This window comes from Belonocnema kinseyi, chromosome 4 (assembly GCF_010883055.1).
Source record: "Belonocnema kinseyi isolate 2016_QV_RU_SX_M_011 chromosome 4, B_treatae_v1, whole genome shotgun sequence".
Classification (NCBI taxonomy): domain Eukaryota; kingdom Metazoa; phylum Arthropoda; class Insecta; order Hymenoptera; family Cynipidae; genus Belonocnema; species Belonocnema kinseyi.
In genome coordinates this window covers 26,878,227-26,905,342 of record NC_046660.1, presented here as the reverse complement: position 1 = coordinate 26,905,342, position 27,116 = coordinate 26,878,227, and the positions used below count along the sequence as shown (strand labels likewise).

The window sequence follows — 27,116 nt, the reverse complement described above, 5'->3', positions numbered from 1 at the left end:
GCGTGCAATCGACTCGGGATACTTATAAGATACTACCATGATTTTTTCAGATTTTTTGGTCCAGAAATAAATTAGGCCAAAAACCGGCCTTACCGACCCTCCACCTTTTTGCTTCAAATTTAATTTTTGGTTAAAAATTCGTGTTTTCGAGTAGAAAGTTCAACTTTTGTTAAAAAAAAAGTGTTAAAAAAAATATTAGAAAATAAGAATATTTAACAAAACTATTGCATTTTTTAAATAAAAAATAGATTTTAAGGCAAAAATATGCATTTTCAACAAATGAATTATTTTTTGAACAAAAGTTAAATTTTACACATAAAAATACATTTTTTTATAAATCGGTTGAATTTTTTATCAGAAAATAAAATTGTTTATGAAAGCAGTTAAAATTTCTATTCCAAAATAATAATTTTTAGTAAAACAGTTGAATTTTCTAACAAGAAATATCTTTTTACTAAAAAAATAAAAAAACAAATTTGAACGCGAAAATATAAATTTTCAACAAATTAAATCAGGTTGGAAAAAATAGTTGAATTTTTTTTATATAAAAAGTCGATTTCTCTACAACTCTGTTAGATTTTGTATCAGAAAATAAAAAATGTTAACGAAACAGTTTAAATTTCTATTAAAAAACAGAATTTTCAACAAAATCCTTCAATTTTCCGTCAAAAAATATTTTTCAGTAAAAGAAAGTAAAACAAATTTCGCAGCGAAAATATGAATTTTCAACAAATCCAATAATTTTCAAAAATCTTTGAAGTTTACACATAAAAAGAAATTTTTTTATGAATGCTTCAAATTATTCATCAGAAAATAAAACTTTTGAACAAAACAATTGCATTTTTTGCTTTAAAATCAGTTTTTTTTTCAATAAAAGAGTTGAATTTTTTACCAAGAAATATTTCAGAAAAAAATAGGAAACAAATTTTAAAGCGAAAATATGAATTTTCAACGAATTCATGAGTTTTTAAACAAATCCTTGAATTTTACACATAAAAAGAATTTTTTTTACCAATCCGTAGAATTTTTCATCAGAAAATAAAAATATTTAACCAAACAATTTTTAATTTAAAAATAGATTTCAACGCGAACAAACTTTTATTAAAAAATAGTCATTTTCAGGAAAACAGTTGAATTTTCTACAAAGAAATATTTTTTCACTAAAAAAATAAAAAAACCAATTTTAACGCGATAATATAAATTTTCAACAAATTAATTAAAATTGAAATAAATACTTGAAATTTTTATATAAAAAGTCCATTTCTCTACAACTCCGCTAAATTTTCTATCAGAAAATAAAAAATGTTAACAAAACAGTTGCATTTTTTATTTAAAAATAGAATTTCAAAAAAATAGTTGAATTTTCCGCCAAGAAATATTTTTCAGAAAAAGAAAAAAAAGAAAGAAAATGAGAATTTTCAACAAAACAATTGAATTTTGTATTCAAAAATAAGTTTTTACGATAAAACAGTTGAATTTTCTAACAATAAATATTTTACAGTGAAAAAATAGAAAACAAATTTTAAAGAGGAAATATACATTTTCAACAAATTAAATAATGTTTAAATAAATAGTTAAATTTTACATATGAAAAGACAATTTCTCTAGAAATTCTTCAAATATTGTATCAGAAAATAAGTATATTCAACAAAAGAATTGAATTTTTTATTCAAAAATAGATCTGAACACGAAAATATGGATTTTCAACAAATTAACAAATTTAAAACAAATAGTTGAATTTTCTGTATAGAAAGTGGATTTCTCTACAATTCCGCTAAATTTTTTATCAGAAAATAAGAATTTTTAACAAAATAATTGAATTTGCCGGAAATAAATATTTTTCGGTAGAAGAAAATACAACAAATTTCGTAGCGAAAATATTAATTTTCAACAAATCGATGAATTTTTAAATAAATCGTTGAATTTTGCGCATAAAAATAATTTTTTTTTGTACAGATCCGTCGAATTTTTTATCAGAAAATAAGAATTTTCAACAAATTTATTAATTTCTAAACATATCGTTAAAGTTCAAACATCAAAAAAATTTTTTTTGCGAATCCATAGAATTTTTCATCAGAAAATAAGAATTTTCAACAAAACAACTGAATTTTTTATTAAAAAATAAATTTTTTTTAATAAAACAGTTGAATTTTCTACCAATAAATATTTTTCAGTAAAAAAATAGATAAAAAATTTTAAAGCAAAAATATAAATTTTCAACAAATTAATTAATGTTTAAACAAATAGTTAAATTTTACACATAAAAAGACGATTTCTCTACAAATCCGTCAAATATTGTATCAGAAAAAAATAATGTTTAAGAAAACAATTGCATTTTTAATTCAAAAATATATTTCAACGCAAAAATATGAATTTTCAACAAATTAATTAATTTTTCAAAAATCAATTGAATTATACAACTAAAAAGATATTTTTTTCACAAATCCGTCACATTTTTTTTACCAGAAAATAAAAAGTTTCAAGAAAGCAGTTTAAATTTCACTTAAAAAATAATCTTTTTCAATACAACAGTTGAATCTTCTCCCAAGAAATATTTTTGAATAACAAAATAGAAAATAAAGGGATGAATTTTTAAACAAATTGTTGAATTTTACACATAAAAAGAATTTTTTTCACGAATCCGTCGAATTTTTTATCAGAAAATAAGAATCTTCAAAAAAGCAGTTGAATTTTTTATTCAAGAAACAGTTTTTTCAATAAAACAGTTGCATTTTTTACCAAAAAATATTTTTTATTTTAAAAGTGGAAAACAAATTTTAAAGCGAAAATATAAATTTGCTACAAATTCATTCATTTTTAAACAAATCGTTAAATTTTACACATGAAAAGATTTTTTTTATAAATCCGTCGAACCGTTAAATTTTTTTTATCAGCAATTAACAGTTTTGAAAAAAACCTTTAAATTTTTGATCCAAAAATAAGAATTTTAAAGAAAGAAGTTAAATTTTTCACCCAAAAACAAACATTTTCAACAAAGTAGTTAAAATTTTCGTCAAGAAATATTTTTCAGTGAAAATAGAAAAGTAATTTTAATGCGCAGGATTCAATTTTCAAAAAGAAAATTATTTTTCAAGCAAATATATGAATTTCACACATAAAAATATGGATTTTCATCAAAGCAGCTGAATTTTTCATCCAAAAATAATTTTTTTTTCTACAAAACCGTTGAATTTTCTACAAAGAAATATTATGCAGTAAAAATAGAAAACAAATTTCAACGCAAAAATATGAATGACGCATTTAACAAAAATTAATTTTTCTTACAAAAGCGTTGAATTTTCAACAAGAAAATAATTTTCAGTCAAAATAAAAAATAAATATCCATACAAAAACATTAATTTTCAACAAAAAAGTTAATTTTTAAACAAATAGATGAATTTTACAAATAAAAATATGAATTAATTACAAAACAATGTAGTTTTTTATTAAAAAATAAGGTCTTGCAACAAAACAGTAGAATTTCCACCAAAAAATATTTTTCAGTCCAAGAAATGAAAAAAAATTCCAACGCGAAAATATGAATTTTCACCAAACTCATTAATTTGTAAACAACTCTTTGAATTTTACACATAAAAATAAATTTTGTTAACAACTCCGTCGAATTTTGGATCAGAAAAAAAGAATTTTTGAAAAAGGTGTCGACTTTTTCATTCAATAATAAGAATTTTTAATCAAACAGTTGAATTTTCTATAAATAAAAACTCTAAGTTAACAAAAAAACATAATTAAAACGCGAAAATATAAATGTTCAGAAAATTAATTAAAGTTGAATTTTTGAAATGAAAAGACGATTTCTTTACAAATCCGTTAAATTTAATATCAGAAAATAAGATATTTTGACAAAAATGTTGAATTTGTCGCTAAGAAATATTTTTGAATAAAATAAAATAAAACAAATTTCGTGGCGAAAAAATTGTCTTTCAGAAATTTATTAATTTGTTAACAAATCATTGAATTTTACACATAAAAAGAATTTTTTTTACGAATCCGTCGAATTTTGTATTAAAAAATAAGAATTTCCAATAATTCAATTAAATTTCTTATTCAAAAATAAGTTTTTCAATAAAATAGTTGAATTTTCTATAGAAAAATATTTTTGAAAAACTTTTAAAAAAAAAGATTCGATTTAGTGAGATTAATCGAATGGAAAAAGTGGATTGGTTGAGTTTAGCCGAATCGAATAGGCTTTCACCAATAGCGAAAAGGAAATCAGTCGCTGTTCTAGAAACATCATTCTCGTAGAAAATCATTATAGGAAAATTATTATAGAATTAAATTATCCTTATTTATTAAAATTACTTTAGAAAATAGAAAAAATGTAATCGATTGATTTATTTATTAACAGAAACGTAGGATTTTAATTTATTTCAAAGGAATTTTTTTCATTTTGAAATTTCGATGGAAAATTAATTTTTAACTAAACAGTTGAATTCTTAACAAAAAAAGATTTGATTATTTTAATTTTTTGATCAACAATTGTTCAATTAAATAAAACATACGAAGTTTTAATAACACACTTGCATTTTTAATAGACAAAATTAAATATCTACCAAAATAAGTGGATTTGCAAGAATAGTTTTGAATTTGTAAATCGAGAAGACGAATTTTATAATTTTGCACAAAACAAATAATTTTAACAATTTTTTGCCCAAAAATAAGAATTTTCAACAAAGAAATATTCTTTAGTAAAAAGAGAAAACGAACTTTACCGCGAATTGTATGAATTTTTAACAAATAAATTATTTTTTAAACAAATAGATTAATTTTACTCATAAAAAGACAATTTTTCTATAAAATTGTCGAATTTCTTATCAGCAATCAACAGTTTTCAACAAAACAATTGTTTTTTTATCCAAAAATAAGAATTGGCAACAAACCAGTTACATTTTTTAAAACAAAAAACAAAAATTTCAAAAGTATGTGAATTTTTAACAAAAAAATCGTTTTTCAAACAAATATATGAACTCTAAAAATAAAAAGGCGGATTTTCAACGAAGCCGTTGACTCTTTTATCCAAAAATAAAAAATTTCAACAAAAACGTTAAATTTTATGCAAAGAAATATTTTTCAGTTAAAATAAAAAACAAAAATATGAATTTTCTACAATTTCATTAATTTAAAAAAAAAATAGTTGAATTTTATACATAAAAGGAATTTTTTTTACAAGTCTGTCGGATTTTGTATCAGAAAATAAGAATTTTCAACAAAGCGAAAATATAAATTTTTAACAAACGAATTAATGTTTAAACAAATAGTAAAATTTTACATATAAAAAGACAATTTCACTACCAACCCATTGAATTTTGTATCAAAAAATAAGAAAACGTTTAACAATACAATTGCATTTTTTATTTAAAAATAGAATTTTGAACAAAATATTTGAATTTCCGCTAAGAAATATTTTTCAGTAAAAAAAAAGGAAACAAATTTCGAGGCGAAAATATGAATTTCCAACTACTTTATTAATTTTTAAACGAATAGTTGAATTTTACAAATAAAAAGAATTTTTTTTACAAAAACTTTGAATTTGTTATCAGAAAATAAAAATGTTCAAGAAAGTAGTTGTATTTTTTATTAAAAAATAAGAATTGTCAATAAAACAATTGAATTATCTGCCATCAAATATTTTTAACTAATAATAAAGACAACCAATTTCAACGCGAAAATTTAAGTCTTTAACAAATCAATTACTGTTTAAACAAAAAGTTGAATTTTACGTATAAAAAGAAGATTTCTTCACCAATTCGTTAAATTTTATATCAGAAAATAAGATACTTGAACAAAACATTTGCGTTTTTTATTCAAAAATAATTGTCAACAAAACAGTGGAATTTTCCGTGAATAAATATTTATCGTTAAAAAAAATAAAAGAAATTTTAACGCAAAAATATGATTTCTCAACAAATGCATTAATTTTTAAACAAACAGTAGAATTTTACACGTAAATAGACATTTTTCTACAAAACCCTCGAATTTTTTATCAGAAAATAAGAATTTTCAACAAAGCAATTGAATATTTTATCTAAAAATAAGAATTTTCAATAAAAAAGTTGAATTTTCAACGAAAAAGTTTTTAAACAAATGGATGAATTTTACACATGAAAGCCAGAATATTCAACAAAACAGTTGGATTTTTCAGAGAAATGAAAACAAATTTTAAATGGAAAATATGCATAATCAACAGATTATTTTTTATTTTTAAACATATCATTTATGTTCTATCAAATTGCTATAAAAACAATAACAAAAAAGTTTACACAAAAGTAATTTTTTATCCCGAAAATAATAATTTTTATCATAAAACGTAACAGTCCCTTAACCAAAAAGATTATTTTTAGGCTAATAAGAACCCATTTTCTACAAAACAGTTATACATTTTTCACAGGATTTTAAAGAAATTCCAAGATATTAAATGCAAGTTATCTGAACAATTTTAAAGGATAGAAGATTCCTTAACATTCAAGAAACCAATATAGAAGAAAATAAACAACAAAGAAGTTGTTTAAACTATTAAATATTTACTTGTAAAAAGTAAAAAGTTTAGAAGAATTTCAAGAATTTTGTAGGCTTTGCAAAAATTTCAAAAGATTTCTAGAGAATGAAATTTCAATCGAGTCTAAACGATTACAAATATTTTGAGGAATTTTAATCTATTTCGAATAATTTAACAAAATTGAAACGATTTTTTAAATAAACAGTTAATTTTCCACAAAAAAAATACTTTAAAAAAAACGTCGATTTTCAAAAATGGAGAATAATTTTGAAAGAACCAAACACATGCTATTTTAACTAATAATTTTAACTTTATTAAGAAAAATATTAATTCTCAAAAAAACATTGGAGATTTCGGAGCATTTCCGGGGATTATAAGGGTTTCAAAATACACCTGACCCGCGGTTTAAGGCCCCGCGGTATATGTCTTCCCAGAACTGCTGCCGCATGCGACACAACCAGTAGCGTAGCGATAAAAGCGGGCAGCACCCTCAGCCGATAAGTCTGTCAGCTCTCAGCACATGCGTTTTTTTTAATGTTTAGTGAAGTGTCTGGATTTCGGTTTTTTTACTAGTTTTAAACATGCTGAAGAGAAACAAGAAACAGCGTTTGCTATTCAAAGAGAAATTTGATCCTGCAGGTCAAGTGAAAGCAGTTAGCTCGCGAAGCTGATTCTAACAATAAGGTTGTAAATTATTAATATTATTTTTTTACGTGTTACGAATTGCTGAGATTGTAGTTTCTCTTCAAATTTAAATTATTATGTGTATTAGATAACAAAATGGACGAACTTAAACAAATATTTTTTCCTGCGCAGAAAAATCCAACAGAAATGGTTAAGACTGCACTGAATATTTACGTTTGGATTCCCTTGATTTAGGGCAAGAATTATTGCGGACAGTTTGCAACACTGACCTTAAACCGAGGGATCGGTGTAGTTCCAACGGTTATACCGAAATTTAAAAAATTTTTCCAATAACTGTAAGTATGATAAAGATTATTTTTTTTTAACAATTTGTTTTTAAAAATGTAAACATATTCTCGTTAATCTGAAAATTATTTCTCATTGAAACCCAGTTGCGAAAATCTATTTATTTTTTAATCTAGAAATTTCTTTAGTTCAAACCAGCGAAAGAAAATATAATTTTATCTTTTTTCAGGTTTTTTTTTCAAATTTAGGCATTTAAGTTTTTTGCTGTTTCTATTTTAAAATTTGAGGTTCGTAATATTCCAATTCTTCCCAAAAAAATGTGTTATTAACTGAATCCAAAAACAAGTTTTTTGTACATTTTCGCAAAATTCTAATTTTTGATTGCGCTTCACCAGCAAAAACGGTATGCCTAAGAAAAGTATACGAGAAGGTTAATTTTTGCAACCAGACTGGTCAACAATTTATTATTATTTCTGATAATTAATAAATAAATAATCAAGCCAGTAAATAACAATTTTTGTAACGTTTAATTAAAACTTCTTAATATGTCATATGGAAAAAGTCTCTTGCCAATTAGATTTTATTCTTTAATTAATTTCAGAAAAATCATAATTATCAAGTTCAAGCAAGATATTACGAATAACGATAATATTTACAATTTTTATGAGCAGTTATACTAGACTGTTTTGAAAAACAATTTTCAAAAAAAAAGAATTTTCATTGAAGAAGATTCAAAATTACCGCTAAAAAAGAAAGAAAAAATAACTTTTCTCTGCAATCAGATTCTGGTATTTCTTTTTTAGAAATTGTTATTAAAAAATAGGCAAATTATTATTTAGTGTCTCATATCTAGTTTTTAAATAACTGTTAGCTTGTTGTCGGATAATTTGAGTAAGAAAAATGTTTTTTCTATGTAAAAATAATAAATCTTAGTTTTTGTTTGAAAAAATGTTTATAACAATCAGATACATTTTTTTTCAACATTTTCGTTAATTAATCACTGCAAGATTTATCATTCCAATAATAATTGAAAAAAAAACATTTTTTCTACAAGAAGACGATTGTGGAGATTTAAAAAAATAAATTGTTATTAAAAATCGTTATTATTAGTTTCATAAAGCTCGAGTATATAAATGACCTTGAAGACAATTATCAATTACTTTTGATCAGATGAATAAATTTCCAAATGAGAAAAACTCATTTAATAAAATTTGGTTTAAAAAAATTGTTTATAAAAACGGTATACCGTTTTAATTTAATCTAATTTATCGTTATAAATTATGACTTTCATAAAGAATGTTGGCAACTAGCGCGAAAAAAACAATTTTTACATGAGAAAGAAACACTGGTAAGAACTTGTTTTTAAAAATGATTTATAATAATGGATTTAAATATTATTAAAATTACTTTTGTTTCATGAGTGCAAATGCAATAACATCAAACTAATAGTGAGTTTCTTTCTCTATCTTTTTTATTTAAGATAGAAATTCACAAAGCTGAAATTGTCAATTTTGTCACTTTATTTGTTTATAATTTTTTGCTCTGTAGTAAAAATTAAAAAATCGTTAACCACGATTCTCTTTAAAATTTAGTGGTGAGCATTTCTAAACAAAACAAAACTTCAAAATTGGTTAAAAAATATGAATATGGAAATATGGGTGATTATAAATGATATATTACGTATCTGAAAAACCGGGGTTCGGATCCCAGTGGAGGTAGAGAATTTTTTTTAGTAAATTTATATTGCAGACCAGTGTCGACTGGAACTAATAATTTAAAAGTTGATAAGAAAGTTCTTTTCTACACAATGAATAAAAATATTTATTTGGGAGAAAAAGTCTAATTTCCTGAATAATAATAATAATATTTTTAAAGATCTGGAAACCGGTTTTAATAACAATTATTGATGAAATTCGCGTGTGCCCCACTGACCGCGAAATCAAAAATAAAATAAATAGGGCAAATGCATAAATTTTTGACCAATTAACCTAATTGATTCAATTGTTTAACTGCAATTGATTGCAAGGAAATATGGTTAATAACCTATTTAAGTGTTACGCATTTCTTAAAAACTTTAACCTTCTAACGTTCGAGTTCACCATCGTCACAGATCATCAAATAATAGTTAAGAAATAACGTAACATGAAAATATCAACATAAATTTGTTCACGTGGAAAATTTTTTGGATTGAAAAACAAACAAGATGAAAACACTTGCATTATTTTTTAAATTATTAATTTGTTATCTAAGTTGCGAAATTCCAAATAATCTGAATTTGGAATATTAGTACCATTTTGTAACATTTCCTGATATTATATATTTATATTATTTATAATATTAAATAATATTTTGCAACAATAAATTAGAGCTTAATAAAAATTATTATTTGGATAAACAAATTTTACACACAATTCACACACTTGTACTTTTTATAGAGAAAACATTTTTCTACTCTACGCAATTTTTTTAAATCTGAAGAACAATATTTTTAAGTCAGATCAAAATCAATAACAATTGTTATTTTTGTACAGAATTTTTATAAACAAAGCTACTGATTAGGCATTTTTTATTTAGATAGTTTTTAACGATATTTTAAACATCATCTTGTGATAATTGTTAGTGTTTTTAATACTTCTTGCAAGAAAATGCACTCTTTTTATGTTTTTAAAATAAAAATTGTTGAAAAAAACAATAATTGAAATTAATTCATAAATGTCTACATTATGTTTATAAATATTATTCCTTATGTAAAAACAAATAATTTTGCTGAAAACATTTTTATGTAAAAAATGGTAAATATATCAATTTGATTATTATATGAATTTGTTTATAAAAATTACAATTAAAATTAAGTTGCTATCTCCTGTAATAAGATATTATTTCTCATTTGAAAAAAAAAGATTTTGTAAAAAATAAAAGTTTTCTATCTACAAAATTGACGAATAAGTGAATTTATTTATCAATATTATTTTTTACAATAACGGTTGTTATCCGGTACTAATTTATTGTATCAAAATATTATTTATTGGATGAAAAAAATAATTCGATTAAAAACAAAAATGTTCTATCTCAAAAATTCACAAATAAGTCAATTTGTTTATAAGCATTATTTATAACAATAAAAATTGATGTTCAGGAACAATTTATTGTGTCACAATATTAGTCATTGGATGAAATGAAATATTTCCGCTAAAATAATAATCATTATCTTATAAAATGTTAAGTAATTTTGTTTATAAGAATTGTTTATAAAAATTACATTTGCAGTTTAGTGGAAATCTGTTGGGTCAAGATATCATTTTTAAGACGAAAGAATGATTCCGCCAAAAATGAAAATTTTCTGTAAAAAAATGCTTAATCAGTGCACTTGTTTATCAAAATTGTTTACAGCAAAGAAAATTGTTGTTGAACTTCAAAGTATTATGTCAAAATATTATTTGTGTAATAGAAAAAATTAATTCCTTTAAAATACAAATTTCTTGTACAAAAAAATGCCCAATCAGTGAATTCTTTTATCAAAATTATTTATAACAATGACAATTGTTATTGAGTACCAATATATTGTGTTGAAACATTATTCATTGGCTAAATAGAAATTATTTCGCTGAACATACCAATTTTTTCTATAAATAAATTCTAGAACATTGAATTTGTTTATAAAAATTGTTTATAAAAATGACAATTATTATTCATTACCAAGCTATCATCTTAAAATATTATTCTTTAATTGAAAAGAAATTATTTTACTAAGAATCAAAATTTCTTGTTAAAAAAAAGCGAAAACAGTGCACTTGTTTACAAAAATTGTTTATAACAATGAGAATTGTTTTTCAGTGCTAATCTATTGTCTTAAAATATTATTCTTAAGTCGAAAAAAATTGAGCAAAAAAACAATCTTGTTTCTTTAGAAATGAAAAATCAGTGAGTTTGATCATAAAAATTGTTTATAACAATGAAAATTGTTGTTCAGTGCCAGTGTTGTCTCAAGATCTTATCTTTTGTATGAAACAAAAATGATTCTGCAAGAAGCAAAAAAGTTCTATCTATAAAAACAACAAATCAGTAAGTTTATTTATAAAAATTGTTTATAACTAAGACTATTGTTGACCAGTGCTCATTTCTGTTTTCAAAATATTATTGTTTACATGAAAAGAAATGATTCTGTAGAAAAAAATGTTCTATCAACATAAATAAAAAATAAGTGGATTTGTTTATAAAAATTGCTTATAACAATAACAATTATTACTGTTTAGTATTCACTTGCATGAAATTTTTTATAACAATAACAATTATAACTGTTTAGTACTCACTTGCATAAATAATGCATTCCAATAATAAATTTAAAGAAAATTTTAGTTTTATTTATTAATATGTTTATAACAATGAAATAAATTAAGGATTTTCATCCGCAATTTAAATTTATATTCATCGAGAGTGAGATCACTAATTCTATAAATTTTTGGTGAAATACCAAAAAATCTAGTAGAGTGAATAGATCAAATGTGCAAAAGTATGGTTTTAGGCATTTTGCAATTTAAATCAAAAATTAATAAAATTATTACTGAAAAGTTGGCTTTCAGAGTTTAACTGAAAATTTAATAAGCTTTAATTTATGAGAAAAAATTTAGTTTAGAAGTACCTCTAAATTTTCTTGAACCAAAAAATCTGCTGTCTTTCGCACTGTGCGCCATTCATTATAAAAAAATTATAAATTATTTTAATTATAAAAGTCTGATTTGATTTGATTTTTGAATATTATTTCAATATTCAATCAAAATCTGATTTTATATTTTAAAGGGCTTTAATTATCAGCCGAATAAAAATAAATATTTGGACTTTGATGTTATCCTAAATATGTCGAGATTGCAATTACAACATAACATTATGATAAGAAAAAATTCTTCTGCCTTTTTCACAATACATTCTGTGACTGATAAATATGGGAACTTTTTTCTCTGATCGATTTTTCAATTATGTATACAAAAAATGTCTATTAAGAAAAGTCATTTGTTTATTGCTCAATTTAATTGTGATAAACAAATTGCAAATTTTCATCCTTTTTTCACAAAAAAATTCTGTACCATATATCATGCACATAAAGAGCTTTTTAGACTCATTTATTAGTATAAAATTGTTAATCCCTAAAATTTAGCTTTGTTATAAATAATTTAGAATGAAAATTTTTATCCATTTTCTCTGGAAAAATTATTTTTCATTTGATGTCTTGCGAAAATTTTTTTTAGACTTACTTAATTCCAGAACATTGTTAACAATATAAATTTATATTTGTTATAAATAATTAGAGTAAGCAAATGGAACATTTTCAAAATTTTTTTTCAGAAAATTTACTTGCTGACTAATATGTACCGAAGATTATAAAAAGTATTACTAAACTATAAAATATTGTGACAGAGTAATGGTTAGGATTGTTATAAATAATTTTAGTAAACAAATAAAAAAATCTTTATTTAGATAGTTTGTACATAACTTTGAAAAAAGCTTATTAGACTAAAATTCAGAATTTCGATACATATAATATAGAAAAGACTTGGGGGGGGGGGGGGGGGGGGGGGGGGGGAGAAGAATGTTTTATATTTTTTGACTAAAAAATAAGTGAATTTTTTTAATGAAAATAAAATTTATTGTTCACTACCAATCTACTTTAAAAATGCCAAATCAGTAAATTTGTTAACAAAATTTTTTATAACAATACTAATTACTATAGTTTCTCGTTAGTTAGTTTCGTAACTTTATTTAGCTATTGCAATATATAAAATAGAAAAGAATTATTTTCCGAGAACAATGATTACTATTATATTATATTATTATTTTTGTTTTTGAAATTATTTATAAAAAACTTAAATGTTAAGGTTTACAAATTTTCTGTTCTTTATTTAGTTTAGAAGCTAATTCTACAAATGTGAGACAGCCAAGAATTTGTCCTCGAGAAAGCTGTGAAAATATTTATTTGTCTAATTAAATTATTTATATATCCAATAAATTATTATTATTATTATTATTATTATACATGCTACATCGCAAACACTTTTTTTCGTGAAAGAAGTATGAAAATGGCTTATTCGTTTATAACAATAAAATTGTACAATAAATAAATTATTTGCTTCCTTTGGGTGCTCAAGTAGTAATTTAAAATAATTTAAAATCTTGATGAGGGCTAAGAGCTGAGAAAAAATCTGTTTCTTAAAAATGCACTTTTTTGTCATTTTTTTTAGTAGGCTAAGAAAATTAAAAATATTGCTCTAATTCTAAAAAAAATTCAAAACAGTTAAAAATTGAAAGCTATAGATTTTGTTGAATAGTAGATTTCAAATTTGGCAGCATAAAAAAATTAAAATATTTGTCAGTCCGCAGAGTTGGTTCTTGAATGCAACATGTTCATTTGATTTAAATAATAAAACTTTGCGTATTAGAATCCATTATTTAAAATAATTAAGCATTTTATTTTGCAACTCCGATTTGAGGAACCTCTATTTTTGTTTAATATTGAATTTCTAATTTAATTAGTAATTATTGCAATTTTAAATTATTTTAATTTGTCATTTTTAATTAATAATTTTAAAAAATGATTGTTAGAAAAGACTTTCTCGGATCGCCCTAAAATATTTTTTTAATATCACGTGAATAAATAATTTGTTGAAAAAATAATTTAGCGAGAGAAAATATTTCTATTGTGAGCAGCTTGTATTCAGAGAGTTGGCAATTTAACTTTGTCTTACATAATTTTTGATTTGTTGAATTTATTTTTGGTTTATTTTCAAATTGTTTCATAAAATTGGCAATAATTAGAATTCCATCTTATTTGAATAATTTAGGACGTAAATTAATTAACTTAAATTTAGAAGTTTTATCCTATTATAAATAAATTATTATAAACACTCAAAATAGAAAAAGTTATTTACATACAAATGTTGAATATTAAAAAAAAAATAATTAATTTTTTTTTAATGGAAATTTTTTATTTTGAAGATTAAAAAATTGTCTATCTCAATATAACGCAGGAAATTATTTTGGCTTCTTTAAAGAAACAGTTTCTCCAGGATGATTTTTTCATTTAAACAAAACGTTTTAAAAACATAAAAAAATCTCATTTCGAATTAAAAAAATTGGAACGAAAAAAATTTTAATTTGGCTGAGAGTCAGTTAATAATTTACTCTAATTCGAAGAAGTTTTCTTTCCAAGCAAATTTCCATTCTTTTCTTTCTTTTTTCTCTTCCTTTCATTTTTCTTTTTTTTTCTCGAATTAAAGAATTTTTTTCTGAGTTTTTGCGTGAAAGTTGAAATTATTAATATTAGTTTCTAGAACTTACCCTTATTTTTTGGACACTTATACCGAAGCACGTAGTTTTAAATTGGGAGAAGAAATAAAAAAATAAATTTTTCGAGATAATTTGGACACTTTGCAACGCGAGACTTGTCGAGAGGAGGCGAGGCGAATTGAGTCGTAGCGAAGGCTAGAAAAGTTGCAGAAAAATGGATATCTGACTTTCTTAAAAAGCGGCTTGCAAAGCAACGTCCGATGCCATTGAACTCAATTGCAGAAGTGGATGTGGAAAATGAAACGGTCTGAGGAGTATTTCCATTGGTCCCAAATATAAAGCGACTAAGTTAACGGAGGCATTCTCAGTTATAGAGTATGTACATTAATACATACTAGCACATTTTATGTAGATTCTATATTTTATACATGTATATGTCTCAACAATGATTTATGCAATCGCGCTGTTTTTCTTGAATGATTTTTAATTCACCGTCCTGAATAACAGTTGTTGATATCAAATCGAATATTCCAGAAATAAAATCTTGGAAAAAGTTTCTAACGCAGGCACAGCTGTTGAGAATTCAGAGATGAAGGAAAATTCGCAGCTGTTGGAAAAATTCACAACTGTTTACAATTTTCAACTGAAGAAAATTTCACAGTTGAATGAAAATTGAGAAATAAAGAAAAATTGGGAGCCTTTGGAAAAAAAGAAAGGAGAATTAAAAACCAAAAGAAAATTCGCAGATGTAGGAAAATTCATATCTAAAGAAAATTAATCAACTAAAGGAAAATTTACTGCGCTTGACAAATTCGCAGATGAAAAAAGTCACCGCTGAAGGAAAATTCACAGCTGAAGAAAAAATTACAATGACAAAAAAAATTCACAAAGAAAATTGCATTTTCGTTGGAAAAATGGCTAAAAAAGAATTAACAACCGAAAGAAAATTCGCACCTGTAGGAAAATTCATATCTAATGGAAAATTATCAACTAAAGGCAAATTTGCAGCTCTTAGAAAATTCACAGATAAAAAAAGTCATAGCTAAAGAAAAAATGACAATGACCGGAAAATTCACATATAAAGAAAAAATTATAGGCATTGAAAAAAGGCTAAAGAAGAATTAACAACCGAAAGAAAATTCGCAGCTATAGGAAAATTCACATCTAAAGGAAAAGTATGAACTAAAGAAAAATTTACAGCTTTTGGAAAATTCACAGCTAAAGGAAAAGTTACAATGTCCGGAAAATTCACGGATAAAGAAAAATATATAGCCGCCAGAAAATGGCTAAAGAAGAATTAACAAGCGAAAGAAGATTCTCAACTGTAGGAATATTTACAGCTAAAAGAAAATTATCAACTAAAGGAAAATGTACAATTCTTGAAAAATTCACAGCCGAAAAAATTCACGGCTAAAGAAAAATTTACAACTAAAGGAAAAATGGCAATGAGCGGATAATACACAAATGAAGGAACTGAAGGAAAATTACAAATTAAAGGAAAATGTACAGCTCTTGGAAAATTCAAAGCTGTCAGAAAATTCACATATAAACGAAAATACACAGCTGAAGGAAAACTAACAATAAAAAAAAAATTCGCAGTTGCAGGAAAATTTACAGATAAAGGAAAATTCAGAGATGTAGAAAAGTTACAGCTAAAAGAAAATTCACAGCTAAAGGAAAATTCACCACCAAAAGAAAAATTAGGAACTAAAGAAAATTTCACAGCCGTTGGAAAATACACAGCTGAAGAAAAATTAACAACCGAAGGAAAATTCGCACGCGTAGGAAAATTTACAGATAAAGGAAAAGTATTAATAAAAGAAAAATTTACAGCTCTTTGAAAATTCACAGGTGAAGAAAAGTCACAGCTAAAGAAAAATTTATAGCTAAAGGAGAATTGGCAATGAGAAGAAAATTCGCAGATGAGAACAAATTCACAGCTAAAGAAAAATTAAGAACCCAGAAAAATTCACAGCTGATGGAAAATCCACAGCTAAACAAAAAATTAACAACTAAAAGAAATTTCACAGCTGTAGGGAAATTCACAATCAAAGGATAATTATTAAATAAAAAAAGTTCAACTCTTAGGAAATTCACAGCTAAAGGAAAATTTATAGCTGAAGAAAAATTAAAAACAAAGGAAAATTTACAGCTGCAGGAAAATTGACAAATGAAGAAAAAACACACATAAAGAAAAATCAGCAACTGAAGAAAAATTAACAGCTAGAGAGAAATTTCCAGCTTTTTTTAAAATTCACAGCTGTAGAAAAAGTCAAAGCTAAAGAAAAATTCACAGAAGTTGAAAAATTTACACCTGGAAGAAAATCCACAGCTAAAGTAAAACTCAATACCAAAGGAAAGTTCACAGCTAAAAGAAAATGCGCAGCTGTTGGAAAATGTACAAATAAAGGAGAATACACAGCTAAAGAAAAATTAAGAACTGAAATGAAAATTAAGAATTAAAGGAAAATGCATAGCTAAAAGAAAATTAACTAGTAAAGAAAAATGTTCAGCTCTTGAAAAATTCACAGCCGATGCAAAATTCAAAGGTGAAGAAAAATTTATCATCTCTTTGTAAAATTCATAGCTAAAGGAAAATTCACAGTTATACAAAATTAACAACCAAAAACCGAAGGAAAATTAAAAGCTAAAGGAAAATTATCAACCAAAAGAAAATTTACATCTCTTGGAAAATTCACAGCTGAAGGACAAGTCACAACTACAGGAAAATTAATAACCAAAAGAAAATGTACATCTCTCAGAAAATGCACAGCTGAAGGACAACTCACAGCTACAGGAAAATTAATAGCCAAAGGAAAATTCACAGTTGAAGAAAAATTAACAACCTTGAAAAAAAACAATCTTGGAAAATTTCCGGCCAATGGAAAATTTAAAGGTAAAGAAAAATTTCACATCTCTTGGAAAAATTCATAGCTAAAGGGAAATTCACAGCAATAGAAAAATTAACAACCAAAGAAAAATAAAAAAACCAAAGGAAAGTTCGAAGCTGTAAGATATTTCACAGCTAAAGGAAAATCATCAACGAAAAGAAAATTTACATCTCTTGGAAAATTCACAGCTGAAGAACAGCTCACAGCTATAGAAAAATTAATAACCAACGGAAATTTTACAGCTAAAGAAAAATTAACAATCATAGGAAAATTCATATCTGAAAGAAAATTAATTACTGAAGAAAGATTTAAAGCTCCTGGAAAATTCAAAGCTAAAGCAAAATTTCAATTCTCTTTTAAAAAATCCCTGCTAAAGGAAAATTCATAGCAAAAAGAAAATTAACAAGTAACGGAAAATGCGCAGCTATTTGAAAAATTCATAGCTAAAGGAAAATCCACAACAATAGAAAAATTAACAACCAAAGGAAAATAAAAAAACCAAAGGAAAGTTCGAAGCTGTAGGATATTTCACAGCTAAAGGAAAATTATCAGCGAAAAGAAAATTTACATCTCTTGGAAAATTCACAGCTGAAGAACAGCTCACAGCTATAGAAAAATTAATAACCAACGGAAATTTTACAGTTAAAGAAAAATTAACAATCATAGGAAAATTCATATCTGAAAGAAAAATTTAAAGCTCTTGGAAAATTCACGGATGATGGAAAATTCAAAGCTAAAGAAAAATTTCAATTCTCTTTTAAAAAATCCCTGCTACAGGAAAATTCATAGCAAAAAGAAAATTAACAAGTAACGGGAAATGCGCAGGTATTTGCAAACTTTACAAATAAAGGAAAATTCACGGCAAAAGAAAAAATGAAAAAAGGATGGAAAATTTACAGATGTAGGACAATTCACAGGTAAAGGAAAATTATGAACTATAGGAAAAAATTACAGCTCTCGGAAAATTCACAGATGAAAGAAAATTCATAGCTTATGAAAAATTAATAACCAACGGATAATTCACATCTAAAGGATAATTAAAAACCAAATGAAAGATCGCATTTAAAGAAAAATTTAGAACCATAGAAAAATTCATATCTAAAAAGAAATTAACTACTAAAGAAAAGTTTACAGCTGTGGGAAAATTCAGAGCTGATGGAAAATTCAAAGCTTAAGTAAAATTTCAAATCTCTTCAAAAAATTCACTGCTAAAGGAAAATTCAAATCACAAAGAAAATTAAAAACTAAAGGAAAATGGGTAGCTATTGGAAAAATTGACAAATAAATGAAAATTCACGGCAGAAGGAAAATTAAAAACGGAAGGAAAATTCACATATAAAGAAAAATGATAAACTAAAGGAAAAATGACAGCTCTAGGAAAATTCACAGCTGAAGGAAAATTCAAAGCTAAAGGAAAATTCAAAGCTAAAGGAAAATTTACAGCTCTTTGGAATAATTACAGATGTAAAACTGATAAACATACGGAAATTCACAACTAAAGGGAAATTAAAAATTCAAAGGAAAATTTAAAGCTCTTGGAATATTTACAACTGGAAGAAAATTCACAGATTTTGGAAAATTAGCACTTATTGAAAATTCATAGTTAATGAAAAATTTATAACCAAAAAAATTCTATAACTGTTGGAAAATTTACATCTAGAAGAAATTATGCAAATGTTTAAATATTCACTTGAGTTGAAAAATTCACAGCTAAAGGAAAATTAACTTGCAAATGAAAATTTACAGCTGGGAGGAAATTAATTTTTTTAGGAGATTCATAATATTGTTTCCAAATTCATTTCTTTCACAAGAAATCTAAATTTTCCGTCGATAACTCGTTTGTTAAATAAAGTTATTTTTTTAAATTGAAAATTTAACTATTCGATTTTCATCTAAAAAATTATCTTTTGAGTCGAAAATTCAAGTGTTTGGTTAAAAATATATAGATTTTGTTAAAAATTAATTTTTTTGGTAAAAAATTATTTCTCAGGGTTTATAATTAAACTATTTGTTTATAATTGATATATTTAGTTGAAAATTAATCTTTTTGCGTTTCGAAACCAAACAATTTGGTTTAAATTTTGGTTCTAAGTTTATTTTGTTAAATAAAATGCATTTATGTATTACAAGTTTAAAAATAAAATATTAATAAACTTGTTTTTTTTTGGAAGTTAAATTACACTGATTATAAATTGCACTTTACAACAGAATAATTGACTTTTAATTGACCTGCCATCCTCATGCTATACATATATACCTTAATACATACCTATATCTCAGTTATTTTCGATTATCAATTGTGAAAGTAGATAAAAATATTTAGAATGTTTCGAAAAAACTTCCTTATATAGATAGCGTTCTAACATACACACTAAGAATTATATAATTAATAATAATTTATTTATTTAAACTATTGTGTTTTTCTCTAAGATATATTAATAAAAGTTTTTTAATATGTTTTTAAAATTATATATTACATTTTTTGCTTCTCAGTCTTCTTTAAATCTTTTGCAATTTCATGCACCACTTTTATTATTATTAAAATTTAAAAAATTTAAATTAGATTAAAATCAAAATTAAAAATCCTATTTAAAACACAAAAATAGTCATTTTGAAATATTTTGGAAATTTTTTTTTATAATTCTAGAAATATAGTACCATGCAAACTTTGCAAGGTGCCCTTTAATTATTTTCCAAAATTTTTAACAAGATATTCCAATTCGTGTGGTCGTGAGATATTGCGAAAAAGGTAGGTAAAGTAGAAATCCGGTAAATATAGCATTGCCTTAATATTTTTTTTGCCAAAAAATTCAAATTCTTATTAAATCATTGCAGATTTTAATATTTTATAAAACAAATTGATACATGATACTGAAATTGGTTTTCTCGAATTGAAAAATTCCAAAAACTGAAGATTGAAAAAAATTTAATAATAAAATCATAAATGATAGATACAATAAAGAATTTTTATGTTATTTACTGTAAAATAGTTTTTATCTTATTATTCATTTACTATCCAAACCGGTTTTTATTACTTAGATTCGGAATTTTTCAAATTCGTTAATTTGATAAAATCTAGCGAATTATGAAATTTATAAATTTTATAAATTTTTGAGAACTTGGACTAAATATTGAGTTTAAAAATACCCCAATATTTTAAAATTTGAAAAAGTGGAGAAATTAAGAAAATTGGTTCAAAAATCACGTTGGACAAAAAAAAAATATTTTCTAGTTGAAAGCGTTGGAAAAAATTGATCTAAAAAATCGCGTTAAAAAATGGCCCAATTTATTTGATTTGAAAAATGTGGGGAAATTGGGGAACTTGGACGAAAAATCACGTTTGAAAAATATCTTAATATTTTTTAATTGCAAGATGTGGATACATTAAAGAAATTGGTGTAAAAATCGCGTTTGAAAAAATAATTGGTCCAATAATCGCAGTGGAAAAATATCACAATATTATCTAATTGAGAAAGGTGGGGAAATTGGTCCAAAACTCACTTTTAATAAATAACCCAATATTTTTGAGTTGAAAGAAGGTGGGGAAATGCGTAAAAAAATATAGTTAGAAAATGAGCAGAATACGTATGATTTAAAAAAGTTAAATTTTTTTTAACACAGAACAGAAAGTTCGTCAAAAAATGAACTTGGAAAAATACCAAAATATTTTCTATTCGAAAGAGTCGAGAAAATATGCCTGAAATCATGTTTAAAAAATACCCTAATAATTTTGAGTTTGAAAAGATAAGGAAATTTATCAAACTGGTCGAAAAATCGTTTTGGTAAAATACCCCAATATTTTTTAAGTTTGAAAAGGCGAGGAAATTTTTTTTAATTGGTCTAAAAACCGTGTTAAAAAAAATTCTTGAATATTTTTCAAGTTTGACAAGGTCAGAAAATTGGTCCAAAATTCGAATTTGAATAATACCTTAATTGTTTTTAGTTCATTTTTAGTTTAGTTTTTTAGTTTCATTTAAAAAAGTTAAATATTTTTGAGTTTTGATGAGGTGAGGAAATTGGTTTGAAAATCGCGTTTACTGAATACCCCAATTTTGGTTTTTGTTAAAAAAGGGTGGGGAAGGGGTAAAAAAAATGCAGTTTGAAAAATAGCTGAATATCTTTGAGTTACAAAAATGTAAGGAAATTTGTTGAAAAATAGGCGTTTAACAAATACCCCAATATTTTTGAGTTTAAAAAAGTGGAAAGAAAGAATTGGTCAAAAAAACACCTTAAAAAAATAACCCAATATTTTTGAGTTGAAATAGGGCGGGGAAATGAGTAAAAAAAAATAGTTTGAAAAATAGCTGAATATCTTAGAGCTAGAAAAAGGTAAGGAAATTTGTTGAAAAATTGCGTTTAACAAATACCCCAATATTTTTGAGTTTAAAAAAGTGGAAAATTTTAAAAATCTGTCAAAACATGGCGCTGGGAAAATACCAAAATATTTTATTGTTGGAAGGGTTAAGAAAATTTATCTAAAAATTGCGTTTTAAAAATACCCCAATATTTTTAATTTAAAAAGGTGTGGAAATTTATAAAATTAGTAAAAAAATTTGGTTGGAAAAATACCCAAACATTTTTTAAGTTTGACGAGGTGAGGAAATTGGTTCGAAAATCGCGTTTACAGAATACCCCAATTTCGTTCTGTTGAAGAAGAGTGGGAAAATTGGTAAAAATATAGCATTTGATAAATACCCCAATATTTTTGAGTCAAAAAACGGTGGGGAAATGGGTGAAAAAATGTTTTGGAAAATAGCTGAATATCTTTGAGTAAGAAAAAGGTAAGGAAATTTATTAAAAAATTGCGTGTAACAATTACCCCAATATTTTTTATTCTAAAATCATGTTTAAAAAATACCGTAATATTTTTGAGTTTGAAAAGATAAGGAAATTTATCAAACTGGTCGAAAAATCGTTTTGGTAAAATACCCAAATATTTTTTAAGTTTGAAAAGGCGAGGAAATTTTTTTAATTGGTCCAAAAATCGTGTTAAAAAAAATTCTTGAATATTTTTTAAGTTTGACAAGGTCAGAAAATTGGTCCAAAATTCGAATTTGAATAATACCTTAATTGTTTTTAGTTGATTTTTCGAAAATGATTTATTTACTATTTCTGTTTAGAACAAATTTTTGAAAATCAAATATTTCTGGTTAAAAATTGAAAATAAAAATTTATTTACGGCAAATTGATGAGTTTGCTTTTTATGTTAGGTATCAGATATCAGGTAGAAGTAAAAAGGCGACGAAATACCATTATGTCGAGACGGTGAAAAAAACAAGCTGCACGCACACGACCGTATAATAATGAATCTCACGCGCGCAAAGAACGATTTTTTTCTAGCAAGATTGCCTATGTACGCTAATTCTAACTGAATGATCCAATAAGCTTAAATGGATTTCTTGGCTCGTCATGAGACTTCCCGCTGATTTTTCAGTCAGCTGATTCTCGGTGAGCGCGAAAAGACAATACCTACCGATTCATTATTTTAGAAAACAAATTAATTTTGTATATTATTTAAAAAAAATTAAAAATTGTATTTGTATTTTTTTAAAGCAAATATTATTAAACCTTAAATCAAGACATCAATTTGTTACGATTTTTTTTAACAACTTAGTTTTTAAACAATTATATTATTTTTTAATCTTTTGAAATTTTTATAAACAAACTAAGCGACTGATCGGAAAACCCAAAACATCTTCAGATTCGTCTCCGAAATATATAGGTGCGTCTTTTAGGTTTTTGAATAATTAACTCAATTGTTAATAATTTCAAACTTTGCAAAGCATGATAAACAAAACTTTGGGGCTTTTTAAAAAAATTTTGTGAACTATTTTCCAACGTCCTTCGACTTGAGTGCATATTGAGGTGGACTAGATTTTTTTCTTCAAGTTTATTAACATTTGCTTGAATAATTCTTTGAATCCATAAAAAAATAACTGCGTTAAAAAAATATATTTAGAGGTTCCGAAAGCCATTTTCTATAAGAAATTTATTTTTTGTAAATGTTATTCAGAATGGTCATTATTACGTGAATCGAGTTGTTATCAAAATTTTATTTTCAAAATAAGCCATAAAATAAGCAAAAAATATTATGGTTTAAATATCACCAGCATAAGTCTGTTTTATGGGGTCCCATAAAACTCTTATACGTGAAAGATTAAGGTTTGCAAGTTCCTATTGCTAATTTTTTTTGCGGTTTTTTAAATACAAATTGTTTCTAATACATAAAGTATTACTGTATATTTTTGATTTTTTGATTTTTGAATTAAATTATTATTGTTTATAACTATATTTTCTTACAGCAATGCTAGTTAATTGTGGTTCATTCTGAAATATACCTTTTTAACTCTTTCCCAATTTTTACAAAACATTCCCAGTAACTACTTACAAAAATTTATATTCAATATGATGAAAATATAAAATATTTTAAATATCTTTTATTGACAAAAAAATTTACCAAAAAGAAAGACTGTATAAAAAATGATTCTCTCAAATGTTTATTCATAATTTGTCCATAACTAAAGAGCTAAAGCATAGTGAAAAATTTCGACAATAAAAAATGCCGATTTTTTAGCAATTATCCAACAGAATAGTTATGAACAATAATAAATTGTTTGAAACAATGGGATACTTACATTTCAGTATTTATTACCTCGCCCTAAGTAAAAAGTAAACAGAAAAATCTTTATTTTAGAAAAAACTGCGACTTTCTAACATTATTCAAATAGCATATTATAAATAATAATACATTGTTTAAACAATTATTTTTATTAACTTAAATTATTTATTACCACTCTATACTTTTAAATTTGAAAATAACACAGCCCAACAACAACAAATTTTTCTGTAACTCGAGCTAAACCACCATACCTATACGTTTTTGAGATCTCTGGATCCAAATCCGGGGTCAGTTCCCATTAGGCTAGAATCAAGGTTAATTTAAGGTCAAAATGAATAAAATCATGGGATCGGAGAAAACCGTTAGATCGGGAGGAACCGTCGGATCGGAGAAAACCTCTACTTTCAAACGTTTTCAGAGTCATTTGAATCCGAATCTAGGGTCATTATGACCCCATTAGATCAGGGTCAAGGTCAAATCAAGGCTTAAAATGGGAAAGGACAATTTAGTCGGCCTAAAACACTACTTTCTGACGTTTTTGGGGCCGCTAAATCCGAATCCGGAGTCATTTTTATCACAACGGGTCAGGGTGAAGGTCATCCCAAGTTTAAAGTTAAGAAAAACAAAGTGATCGAACTTATGGAGTCTAAATAACCCTATACACGGATTCAGCGACCCCAACAATGTCTAAGAATAGCGTTTTTTCCACATTTTATGGGTTTATTAATTTCGACCTTGGGATGACCTTCACCCCGACTTTTTGTGATAAACATGACTCCTCATTTTGACCTTCAATTGACCCTAATACTAACCTTATAGGGTCAATCTAACCCCAAATTCGGATTCAGTGACCTCAAAAACCGTCTGCGATTAAAGATTTTCTCCCACTGATAGGGTCAAATTGAACCCGTATTTGGGTTCAGTGATCTAAAAAAACGCATGGGTATGGTGACTCATATAGGTGATTCTGAAGAAAATTTACAAAAACGGATTTTTTTCTTATCGGAAGTGCGTGTTAAAGTCCATGGAGCCATCCCATATGGATTTGAAACTTTTGTAATTAATCATAAAAAAGGAAAGCGTCCGATAAAAAACAGAAAACACCTTTTGACTCATCTCCGAAATATTTCTAAAACGAATTGAAAGGTGTTTTTGTTTTTTGATTGGACGCTTAATCTTTTTAAAATACTTTGCAAAGTTTAAATTTATTAACAACTGATTTAATTGTTTGAAAAATGGTTTTAAAAAAGCAAAAAAGAGAAACCTACTAACAACTGCACAACATTAAAAAAATAATGCAATTGTTTAAAAATTATTTTAAAACAAAAATACAAAAAAGGCGCGCCTAGATATTTCGGAAACGAATCCAAGGGTATTTTTAGGTATTTTATCAGAACCTTATTTTGTTTATAATTAACTACAAAATTTTGAAATCCATATCTGGTAAACTAAAGGTTCGTCTTTAAACCAGATCAAGGTTCAACTAAACTTGTTTACTCAGGCCTTCCTTGAAAACAAAATTTTCCATGTTCTGATAAATGTATAAGACATATTTTGAAAGGATCATCCGTTAATTACGTAACGTTTTTTCATTCAATTTTCAATAAACTACTGAATTTAAAATGAACATTACTTTTAATAAAGTATTTTGATAAATTTTTGAATATTATAAGCATGGCTCGAATTAGAGCCACTGTAAAGTAAGCTGATGGGCGTAGTTCGACTTTCGCATGCTGGGAAGCTCGGTTAGAACAGCGCATGATCCAACAAAGCATGGTCTCGCCAGGCGCAAGTGAAATAAAGTCAACCAATCAGAGGCGGCACCCTAGGCCACCCGATCTTTCTGACATCTTGGATCGAGTTCAGGTGAATTTGACAGTTGGCTTCCCCTTCCATTCGCGTGAATGCAGCGAGTATTGTGGGGGGCATCGGTTCACTCTAAGTCGAACGTATCTGAGCATCGAATTGGCGGGACCATGCTTTGTTGGATCATGGAACAGCGGAAAGCACGTACTCCCACGCCAGGCACTCACGTTGCCACGCAACACCCTCTCTTCCGAGCCGGCGGCAGAGAGTGGGAGGCGTAATGACGTGCGCGCGCATACTTGCCGCTGATCTAACCGAGGTTCTCCGTTCCCTAAGAAAGATCAATCCCTTATAATAATAACCTTATAATAAGATAGTTTTGCAGTGCACTATTACATCTCTATTGCGAATTTCAGAACGGGATCTACGGTATTTATTAGGCTAAACTCCTCATCCACATCGAGAAAAGTTTGGTAGACCCGATTACCTGACATGTACAATTGTCGAGCGAATCACACAGTGAACAGCACCACTTCTGTTTAGTATAATGACTCCACTGATTCGGGAGAACCATTACCCCGAACAGGCCGAACCGTTTAATAAACAGTAGAGTCGAGCCGTACTGCACTCGCGGTGTTTGTGGCACAGTTCCGCGCTTACGCAGCTTAGGAAAATATACCACCCACATTTCGAAACGGCTGATCTGCGTAAGTTCGGGGTAATCAGTGCCAGTGATCCCAGATCTGAAACGAGACGTGGTCCAATATTATGACACGTCTATGTCCGTGTCAATATGGTAGGAGACGATATAAATGCCTGGGTTGCGCGCGCAACCGATTTCTCCTCTTCTGAATTTGAAAACTCGAAAATGCACGATTGCCGGTCGGAACACTTCGGCGGTTTCTATTTATATCTCTACCTGCTTTGAAATGAAATGAAGAGATTGGGATTTTAATATTTTCAGATTCCGATGCTGGGCTGGCGATCCTCATGATTTGAATACTTCGCGCGCCTCTTTATATGCATGTATTTTGAGGTTACGTTACTTCAAGTATAAAATATAAATTATATAAATATT

General features: G+C 25.9%; 1 protein-coding gene across 2 annotated transcripts in view; it reads right to left on the bottom strand.

Moving 5' to 3' along the window:
• The window catches only part of LOC117171281 (organic cation transporter protein), a 30,953-nt gene extending 8,048 nt beyond the window's left edge, over positions 1-22,905 (bottom strand). The window contains exon 1 of one of the 2 annotated variants that reach the window (XM_033358425.1): positions 22,864-22,905. The gene's annotated coding sequence lies outside the window, so the exon portion shown is untranslated. Of the gene's footprint in view, positions 1-14,773; positions 15,056-22,863 lie in introns of those variants that run through there. The other variant, XM_033358424.1, reaches the window with a different exon arrangement.
• Between the last annotated feature and the right edge of the window lie 4,211 nt (positions 22,906-27,116).